A 10,917-nucleotide genomic window follows, 5' to 3' on the forward strand; every position below is an offset into this window, starting at 1 on the left:
TTAATACTTAGATGGGTATGTATTTTGGTATTTTTTATGCTTTCTGATTGCCTCCAGGTAGATGTGATCAGGAAATGGGCTTCCCTTTTCACTCTTCTTAAGAAATTTCAAGATGCCACTGTTGGTTGTTGTGAAATAACTTAGGATTTAATTTTAAGCCTATTTCCTTTTTTGCCTACTTGTCCTGCTCCACATAATTTAGGATTTAATTTTCAGCGTATTTCCTTTTTTACCTGCTTGTCCCACTCCACAATCCCCGTTCAGGCCTTTTTTCTAGTTATAAACAGTTCAGGGCCGGCTGTGGCCATTTGGTTTAAATGGAAACTGTCTCTTTAAATTTCGAGGAGATCTGTGCGCATGCGTAGTAGAACCCTCCGAGGGTTCACTAGCTCAGGCACCCCTATAGTCACCAGAATGGAGGTACACAGACATAAGGGACCAATGAACAGATACCAAAAGAAAAGTGTGTCCACACCTCTATCTCCATGTCTCTGTCAGGCGTCCGTGGCCGCTCCAATCCTTCCCCTGCTTGGCCCCACACAAGATGGTGGCTCCTGGAGCAGCTGAACGTCCCGAACCAGAAAGCAATGGATTTCTTGCTTCTGCAACAAATTCCCCAATTGTAAGCCTTACAACCTTCTAAATATTCCTTTATATGTGGTTCAGAGTTCTGGGACCATCCCCTGACCCTGCTTGGTCCTGTATTCTGTGTTATTGCTGGCACAGCTCCTCACTGCACTTCCACCCAATCCGCCATCTTGTTTGTTCTCTCACCTTTCTTTTTAAATATAATGATCCTGGCCATCATTATATTTGAACTTGGTAGGTGGTCTTTAAAATTCTTAACAAAGGCTTATATAATGTGGCTGTATCCAACAGAATCCCTAAGAGAGTGAGCTTGGATTTGGTTTCACTTGTTTTTCATGGCGGCACAAGGTTGAATGTTAAGTGCAGTATCCAGTTCTTGCACCCCTCAATCTTACCTGTGTCTTCACCACACACATGCACACCCACATGTGCACAACTCTGTATTCAGGTCACAGAAGATGTGCTACAAGTGTGCTTGAAAAGGGAGGGAATGTGACTGAAAATGAAGGTGGGTTTAATCAAGCAGGCCATGCCCCTTTATGCTGTGGAGCTATTTCTGTGTATATGGAGCCCAGAGGAACACTTGAGTCACTTTTCTGACTTTTCCTAAGCCCAACCCCAACCAAACCCACGGCCATCGAGTCCACTCTGACTTACAGAAGCCTGTAAGACAGAGTGGAACTGCTCCCTAGGGTATCTTTATGGGAGCTGTGAATCTTTATGGGAGCAGACTCTCATCTTGCTCCCTCGGAGGGACTGGTGCATTTGAACTGCTGACCTTGTGGTTAGCAGCTCAGTGCAATCACCAGAGCTCCTTTGGGTATTCCTAAAGGGCACACATAGTCCCACATACATGACTTGTTCCCATGGCTTCCCAGTACATAGCAAAGTCCAGAATCAGCATCGCTTTCTTGGTTACAGGCTGTGACTGCAAATTGAGAATTCCCAGAGATGCTGCCCTAGGATCCTGGGTAGAAACATCCTGGCTATGCTTTGATGGAGGTTTCTTTTCAGAGGTCCTTGCCATGTTTCTTTTCTCTGGGTTGTGTTCCAGATGACATTTTCATTTGCACCAGGGGAGAAACAGGATGAGGAACCTGGCTGAAGTCTGTGAATGATCTAACCTTTATTGGTTATAAGGAAAAAGCCTCTAAAGGAAGCCTGGGTTTTAGAAGAGGAAAATATGGGCTATGGGAGGAGTTTAAACATAAAAAGCACCCCTGAAATTTCAAGGCAAACTCTGTTAATTTGATGTGCTGTGATGACAGTGAAGAGAATATAGGAAGACTCCCTAAACTACAGACACACCATAATCCCCTTAGTATAAGCGCCCCAGGTTCATAACATATGAAAACAGTTTCCCCGGAGTGGATTTTGACTCATGGAAACATTAGGCATGTCAGAGTAGCACTGAGATTGATAGGGTTTTACGTGACTAATTTTCTGAAACTAGATTGCCAGACCTTTCTCCGGAGGCACCTCTGGTTGAATAGGCTCCACCTACCTTTCAGTTAGAGGCTGAGCAGATTAGCACCTCCCAGGGACTCCACCCGAGACTTCCACACCAAACCCAAATGCACAGGGTCAATTTTGCCTCATGTTGTTAAATGTTGTCAAATTTCATAGTGACCCTGTATAGGGTTTCTGAGGCTGTAAACGTTTGCAAGAGCAGAAAGCCTCATCTTTCTCCCTTGGAGTGCTGGTAGGTTGGAACCGCCAACCTTGGGATTAGAAATCCAGTACTTATTCTGCAGAGCTACCATGCTTCCTCAATATCACTGTTTTTTATTAGTCACTTGTAGTTTGTTGTTAGGTACTGTCAAGTTGGGACTGACTCATAGCAACCTTATTATGTACAATAGAATGAAACACTGCTGGCCCCTGCACTAACCTCACAATCATTGTTACACTTAAGCACAATGTTACTGCCATTGTGCCAATCCATCTTTTATTTTCTCACTGACCTTTCACTTTACCAAGCATGTTGTTCTTCTCCAGCAACTGGTCCCTCCTGAATATATGCCCAGAGTATTGGAGACAAAGTGTGATCATCTTGACTTCTAAGAATCCACTCATGGAAGTAACAGTCGAGAAATCAAAGGATGTATTGCATTAGGCAAATCTGCTGCTCAAGACATCTTTAAACAAGAGCAAAGATGTCAGTTTGAGGACTAGCTTATGCCTGACCCAAGCGATGGAGTTTTTAGTCTCATATACATGTGAAAGTTGGACAATGAATAAGGAAGACCATAGAAGAACTGATGCACTTGAATTATGATGTTGGATAAGAATATTAAAAGTACCACGTGGATTACAGAAAAATAAACAAATCTGTGTTGGAAGAAGTCAAGTCAGAATACTCATTTAGAAGCCAGGATAGCAAGTCGTTGTCTCTCCTACTTCAGACATATAATCAGGGAGGGACCCGTCCCTGGAGAAGGACATCATGCTTGGTAAAGTGGAGGGTCAGTGAGAAAGATGAAGACCCCCAATGAGGTGGACTGGCCCAGTGGAGGCAGTAATGGGCTCATGAGTAATGACTGTGAGGATGGCACAGGGCTGCAGTGTTCCGACCTCACAGTGTTCCGACCTCACAGTGTTCCGTTGTGTTGTGTTCTTCTTGATGTTGCCTAACAATGACAAGAGGGTTTTCCCTGGTGTGGCACTGTGGGGTCTGCCCTAGAAGCCCCTAATAAATACCCCTGAACTAGCAACTGCAATATCGACAGTTCAAACCCACCAGCCTCTGTTTGGAAAGCCTATACAGGATTGCTGTAAGTCAGAACAGACTCCACAGTACACAACAACAATCAACAAAACAGGGTTCTAACTAGACCGAGTGTTCTGAACAGTTAAGTATCTCCAGCACTGAGGCCAGCTGCCCCACGGCAGGCGTTATTGGTATAGAAAATCAACTTCTTACTAGTGGTTCCCTTCTTTGGCTAACTGCCAGCTTCCTGCTCAATTAAAAAAAAAAAAAACAAGCAGCTGGGAGAGTACAGCCAGAGCTCGTCTGCCAGACATGCGCAGAAGCAATCAGTGTATGCTCTATGGAGCCTTTTGACGTCAGAAGGCAAATACCACACCTCCAACTGCACCCCGTGTGTGCAAATCACTATCTTTGAGACCCCAGATGGAAAATTCTGAGTCACTCAGTGATAAATACCAATCAGACACCAGCTCTTGATGTTTAGAGCTGCGAAGTCTGACTGATTAGTTGGTTGGTTAGGTTGGTTATATGCTGTGGAGACGGTGCCAACTCATAGTGACCCTGCATAGGATTTCCAAGGCTGAAAATCTTTATGGGAGCAGAAAGCCTCTTCTGCCTCATGCAGAACAGCTGGTAGTTTCAAATTGCTGTTCTTGAGGTAAGCAGCCCAACTCATAACCGCTACCCTACTACCAGAGGCGCCTTAGATCCTGTATAAAGATTTGGGGAGTGGCTGGTGAGTGTGAACTGCCGACCCTGCAGTTCAAACTGACCTTGCAGTCCAGTGCTTATCCTACAGTGTCACACTAGGACTCTGTCCTAGAAGACCCTAATAAAAGACCCCTGGTGCAACCCTTCGTTGGCCAACCAAATAAAATCTTTTTAAAAGAATTTTCTTTCAACTGCTTGCACCACTGTAGCTGTGCTGAGTGAGACCTGGGAGACCATGGTAGCAGGACCCAAAGCCCCACCAGTGCCTCAGAGATGTCTCCAACTGTCTAGTGTGTGTGGCTGTGGCTCACCCAGATGTCTCTGAGTTAATGCTGGTCTCATGGCAGCTGCTGGTGGTGGAACTTGATTCTTCAGGTTCTTTCTTCACTTACCACTGCAATTGGGAAGGCATGTGTTGATACAGAGATCTCAGAGAATACTGGGATTCTTTGCCTGCAAAGTAACCGGGCCTCCTACAGCAAACACTATGTGAGTGAAAGATAAAGTTATGTTAACCCATTGAGTCTGGGCAATATTTTGTTACAACATCGTAACCTATTGTAGCCAACACTATACACAGAAGCTTTCTCCTTCTGTGAAGTCTCTTCAAGACCTGGATTCTACTTCTCTTGTCTCCTTGCATGTGATTATGGTCTTCAGCGATACTTACTCCCAAGGGAGAGACTTAGGGAACCGGGCAGAAGGACTGGAAATGACAACACAGTATTCCCTGGTAATGCAGTGGTTTCACTGCTGGGTTGTTAACTGTAAGTCTGGCTGTTCAAACCACCAGCTGCTCCACAGGAGAAAGATAAGGCCATTTGCTCCAATCAAGATGGACAGTCTTAGAAACCCTAGGCGCAGTTTTACACTGCCCAATAGGAGGGTTGCTATGTGACAGAATCAGCTGGATGGAAGTCGGTTTGTTTTTTGGTTTCAGTGTTTGTCTCAAAGGAATCCCTGAGTGGCATGAATAGATAAGTGTTTGACTACTAGGCAAAAGGTTGGTGGTTTGAACCCAGAGACACCTTGAAGACAGACCTCGTACTCTGCTTCCAAAGGGCCACAGCCTTGGAAACCCCGTGAAGACGTTCTACTCTGCACACAGGGTCACTATGAGTTGGAAATCACATTGACAGAAACTAACAATAATTTTTCTTAATCTGAAATGTGATGTTTGCCCCAGGTGAGGAGGGTTGTGAGCAGAGTTATGAATGCAATTGGGAATCTCGTTCTGGAGAACCTTACTGAAATATTCTTTGGATGGGTTCTGACAGACAGCAGAAATGATAACTTGGACAGATGTTGCTGCAGACAGAAGTAAACGCATGTCTGTTCTGCAGGTCTTGCCAGTGCCTTTTGGAGCTAGGAGACAGGCTCTGGATTTCTATAATTGGAAGAAAGCAGAAGCTGATAGAAAAAACATTGCCACTCCCCCTGCTGTGTTAGATCCAGAGAGAGGAGTGCACATACGTCTCCTTCATTCAGCTTCATCTCTGAGGTTCTGCATGTGCGGAAGCAATCAGGTGCATTTCCTGGAGGTAGGCCACCTGAATGCAATCTTTTTCAAGTGCTAACAATATCTTTTTCCTATTTACCGGGCTATGAATTCCTCTAATGTTTTGCCAAATTACTCTCCAGGTGCACATTAAAGCTAATCAGCTGAGTAAATAATATAGAATAAGGAGAAAATCGGAGCTTCAAACCAGGGGGTTGGGCCCAGAATGAACCAGTTCAAAGCCCTGGAGAAAAGGGATCAACAATAAAATACTAAAAAATAAACCAGCTTTGGTACATTAATTATAATTCAATTTTGGCTGTCCAGACACATATATTAACTCTGAAGAAGAAAAGACTCCAAGTCAAACAATAAATTGCAAACCTGAAATGATGCAGGATTGATTTGCAAAGATGCAAAGAAGCACCATGTGTATAAAGCATTGCATAGTGAACAGAGAAGTTTCATGAACAGTAATGGATACAAATGCAATTCAATTTCCCTCCCACTGGTGGCTGGGAGCTGCTGTGGCAGTAATTGACGAATTCCCTCAGTGTTACTCAGAAGCCGACTTCTGTGATTCAGGAAGCTTAGAAAGACAATGCAGCATTCAGCAAATTGATAAACAGCATAAAGAGGAATCCGCCTCAGAAAATAGCTTGCATTAAGTTAATATCTGACTGCAAAAGTATCCGTGGGGAACGGGAGAGCGAAGGGCAGAGATTCTCATTCATTTGCAGCAGAAGGCTTTGCATAAGATTCAGATGGTGGGAACACAGATAGTTTCCAGACTCTGAAGGGTTTGTTGCCAACTTCCTTATGCAGTGCAAACCCTTTTCTCTATAACATGGGATGCTGGGGTTGAATGACTAGTTGGAATGATTCAGGCTTCTGGAGCTGGTGTGCTGACTCCACACAGCATCACAAGGCATGACACACAGCCGCCCTGCAGGATGGCGGGCAGGATCCTGCTGTGTGGAGCAGTATGGTCCCCTGGACCTGAGCCCAGCTCTGGGAGTGACAAAAATGTCAGCCAATGTCTCTGATGTCCCTGCCATATCTACAACCATCCCAGCTCCCTAGAGAAACCAAGTCCCCAGGCAACGTTCAGCTGGAGTCTGTACAGAGCTAGTGTTAGGTGACTAGGAATGAGTGCTTGAGAAGAGTTTATGTACAGTGACAAAATGATTGTTTTGTGTTTGTTTTTTTGTTTTCACTGTCTAGTCGGTTCTGACTCATAGCAACACTGTATAGTGTTTCCAAGGAGCAGCTGGTGGGTTTGAACCATCAACCTTGTGGTTAGCAGTCTAGTGTGTTTCCTCCAGCATCATACCAGAACTCTGACAAAAGAACTAGCGCTGTCCAACTTATACTGTCCCATTAACCCTCCCCTTCCTTTCAGTCCCTCCTCAGGTATTTTGTTCTCGCCACCACCAGTCAGTCAGTCAGTCAGTCAGTCAGTCAGTCAGTCAGTCCTACTGTGGTGGTTTGAGTATTCTTGTGTGGCAGGAAGCTATGACAGAGAAACCCATAGTGGACAGGTTTCAGCAGCACCTCCAAACTAAGACAGACAAGGAAGAAAGGTCTGGTAAGCTACTTGTAAAAAATAGCTAATGGATCAGAACAGAACATGATCTGATATGGTGGTCAGTGGTTATGTGCCATGGAGTCGGTTCCAACTCATAGCGACCCTGCACAGGGTTTCCAAGGCTGTAAATCTTTACTGGAGCAGAAAGCCTCATCTTTCTCCTGCAAAACAGCTGGTAGTTTCAAACAGATGACCCTGAGGTTAGCAGCCCGATTTGTAAACACTATGCTACCAGAACTCCTTTATTGTCTGATACAGTGCTGGAAAATGAGCAAAATACATAGTGGCCACAACAATAAACTCTAGGGTACCAATGGTCGGGAGGATGCCACAGGACCCGGAAACACTTCATTCTGTTGTACCTGGAATTGCCAGGAGTCAGAGGTGACTTGGTGGCATGAAAAACTACAGTTATTCTTTTTTTTTTTTTCTGCGTTTATGGGGAGGGGTTGGAGAGCCAGGGTTACCATTTTACTTTGTCTGTGGGACATCCTGGTCTGGCTCATGGAATACCGTTAGGTTCTTCTAAGGTTCCTTTCAGCTTCAACAGCTGGGATCCTCTGATTCTCATCAAATAAATCATGACAAGTTAAAATGGAAGCTGAGGGCTCTGGCTGTGGCCTTCTCACATGGGAAGATGTTTTTTTAAAACTTTTTATTGTGAATTGGGTGAAGATTTACAGCACAGATCATCAGTTTTACAGTCAACAAATGATATACATTTATCATTGTAATCCCCACACTTTGATATCACTTATCCCACTTTTTAACCTATGTTTTCTGTTTTCATTTCTTCTCTTTCCCTAACCCTTCTGAACTTTGGGGGAAATGCTTCTCTTTTGATCTCAAATGGTTAGTTATTCTAAGATATGTGGACTTCACAAGTGTTATTGTTTCGTATAGACTGTCTATTGTGGGCCTGAAAGTTGAGCCATGGGACTGAATTCAGTTCCAGACCGGAAGAGTGATTAAAGGCCATAGTCTCAGGTTTCACCAAGCTTGTATCCAATCAGTAAGCTTGGTCTCTTTTATGATTTTGAGTTTTGTGCCATATTTTCTCTCACTCTATCACTCTATTGTGATCCTTTTAAGAACAGTTGGTAGTGGTAACTGGGCACCATCTAGTTCTTCTGGTCTAAGAGTTGTGGAGACTGACATTTGTGTGATTTATTAGTCCTTTGGACTAACTGTTTCCATGCATCTTTGATTTTCATCACTCTTCCTTCCTCTGGACAGGGAGTTTCATTGTGAATTGGATGAGTTTTACAGAGCAGATCAGTTTTCCATTGGAGTGTTTCCATTTTCATCATTCTTCTTTCCTCCTGACAGGGAGAGACCAATGGCTACCTTGAATGGCCACTCATGAGCTTTTAAGACCCCACTTGCTACTTACCAGGGTAGGATGTGGAACATTGCTTTTCTGGACTATGTTGTGCCAATTGACCTTGGTGTTCCCTCCCCTGTGACTATGGTTCTGAGCCTCAGGCTTGCCCCACTGGGCTTTTAGGCTGTAAATCTTTACAGAAGCAGACTGCCACATCTTCTAAGGATTAGTTGCTGGATTTGAACTCCCAGTCTTCTGGTTAGCCGCTGAGTGCTTAGCCACTGCACTGTCAGGACTACTTCAACCCCTTGCAACCACTAATAAAAACGTTGCTCTTTATACATTTAAGCACCATGGTAGCATAATGTCAATAAACACTCTGCTGTTAACCGTAAGTTGGAAAATATGACCTTGGTGATAGAAACAACGTTGGAAATTGAATGATAGATTTTTGCAAGACCAGTGACTTATTCACTGAAAATACCTTTTTTTCAGCAACGTGAATGGTGACTAAGCACGTGGACCTTTCTTTTGTAAAAAATTACCTGGTGATTTACTCCCATAAAGATGACAACCTAGTAAACCCTCTGGGGGCAGTTCTAGACTGTCACATGGGGTCATTATGAATCAAAATAGATTCAGTGGCATCCAAAATCACTATGCATTTAACTATTCTAGATACTTCATATATATGTAGGATCCTACTCGGACTTAGTTTTTAATGGTCCTGTTGTTTTTGTGTTTCTAATGACTCCACTCTATGTCGTTTTTGAAACTAAGAATGCTGTAAGGAAAGTAACATTAAAAAAAATTAAATTAAAAAAAAGCAAGAGTGAGCCTGCTGCGGCCAAGTGGCTTCCAGTGTACCTGAAGCTGGACCAGCAGGTCAGTTCTGCTTTGGAATAGTCGTCACCTCACTGCTGTTGATCTGCACACCTTGTGCCTTCTGTAAATTCCAGGTTTGATTCCAAAAGATCTGGCGCCTGACCTTCCTTATGAATTGTCCCTGGGGACTTACAGAGTATAGGGTGTGGTGGGAGGATTTCCTCACTGTCAGAGATCTTTAGGTTTTATTCAATTTGTGGAAGAACAGCTTCTATCCGACTCTGCTCTCCTCAGTTCCCCATCTTGTGTGTATCCTTGTTCCCTCTTCTCTCTTTTTCTCATGTTCTCTACTCATACTCTTCTCCATGAAGTCCCCTTTCCATTCTCTTATCCTTGCTGCCTTTCCCTTTCCCCATATGTAGAGACAGGAATATTGCTGATGGAACCTTAACTTCAGAGTTCAAATTCTGCTTCAAATCAATGGTAAATGTCAACGTGCAGAGCAAATAAACTAAGAAACAGTTAAGGCCGTGAAGGTCGTAAGTGTCACAAGGGTCATCATGTTCAATATTAGCCTTTGTTGGGACCTAGCAGAGGTCCTCTGGTAGCGTAGTGGTTACGAATTGGGCTGCAAACCTTAAGGTCAGCAGTTTGAAGCTACCAGCTGTTCCGTGGGAGAAAGATGAGGCTTTCTGCTCCTGTAAAGAATGATAGTCTCGGAAACCCTGTACAGGGTCGCTATGAGTCAGAACCAACTCCACGGCACATAACCAGGACCACCACCCAGCAGAGGTCCAAGATCAGCGGCATACGGTGGTAATACAACTCCTACAACAGTGGTGCCCAGAGGGGTCCACCTAGGTTAGGAAATGATCCCAGGGGCCTCCATGTACCTCCATGTCACTTGTGCCTCTGTTTTAAACTACGAGTATGAGTATTTGGGTCAACAGCTCACGTAAAATGTTACCGATAATCATTGTTGTGCCATTGGTAATGTTGCTACCTTTCTCATATTTTCTGTTCTACTCCCAGTACACACCACCCTATGAGTGGGAAACTTCTGTTGTGAGTGAAACAATACGGAGTCTCCAATGTCTTAGTGGAAGCACTAGACTGAAACTTCATTAGAAAATAAAACAGAAGATTTTATTGAAGAAGTAACTGCATTTCATGAAATAGAGGAACACAACAGCATATAAGATGTCCTGCCTCATAGGAGAAACAACCAGTTTTTATTGGGTAAAGGTAAGCAAAGAGAAATAGTTTTACAGCAAAGAGAGAAGTGCAGGGGAAGGGAAGAAAACCACACATTTTTCTTTTATTTTTTAACTTTTTATTGGGAATTGAGTGAAGGTTTACAGGGCAGATCATCAGTTTTACACTCAACAAATCATATCCTTTGCTTTATCTCAATGATAGCAACGCCTCCACGTACCACCCGTTCACAGTACTTACCTCTATTCACTTTAACTCTTTTTGCATTCCTCCCTATGTCTCTGGCTACTTTCATCTTCCCTCTGCCAACCTCCTTCTTGTTGTATATTGACTGCCCTGTCACCATGTTAATGTGTGTAATCCCTCCCCTGACCCCATAACCACCATAGAATGTTTCTTTTATCAAGAAAACTTTTCTTAACTTTTTACAACAGTGGTGGTGGTGGTGGTTATGTGCC

At 43.7% G+C, this 10,917-nt stretch overlaps 1 pseudogene; it reads left to right on the top strand.

Annotated features, from left to right (window-relative positions):
- The first annotated feature begins 5,295 nt into the window (after positions 1-5,295).
- LOC102836915 overlaps positions 5,296-10,917 on the top strand; it is a 148,013-nt pseudogene continuing 142,391 nt past the window's right edge.

The sequence above is a fragment of the Chrysochloris asiatica genome, unplaced genomic scaffold (assembly GCF_000296735.1).
Source record: "Chrysochloris asiatica unplaced genomic scaffold, ChrAsi1.0 scaffold00276, whole genome shotgun sequence".
NCBI lineage: Eukaryota > Metazoa > Chordata > Mammalia > Afrosoricida > Chrysochloridae > Chrysochloris > Chrysochloris asiatica.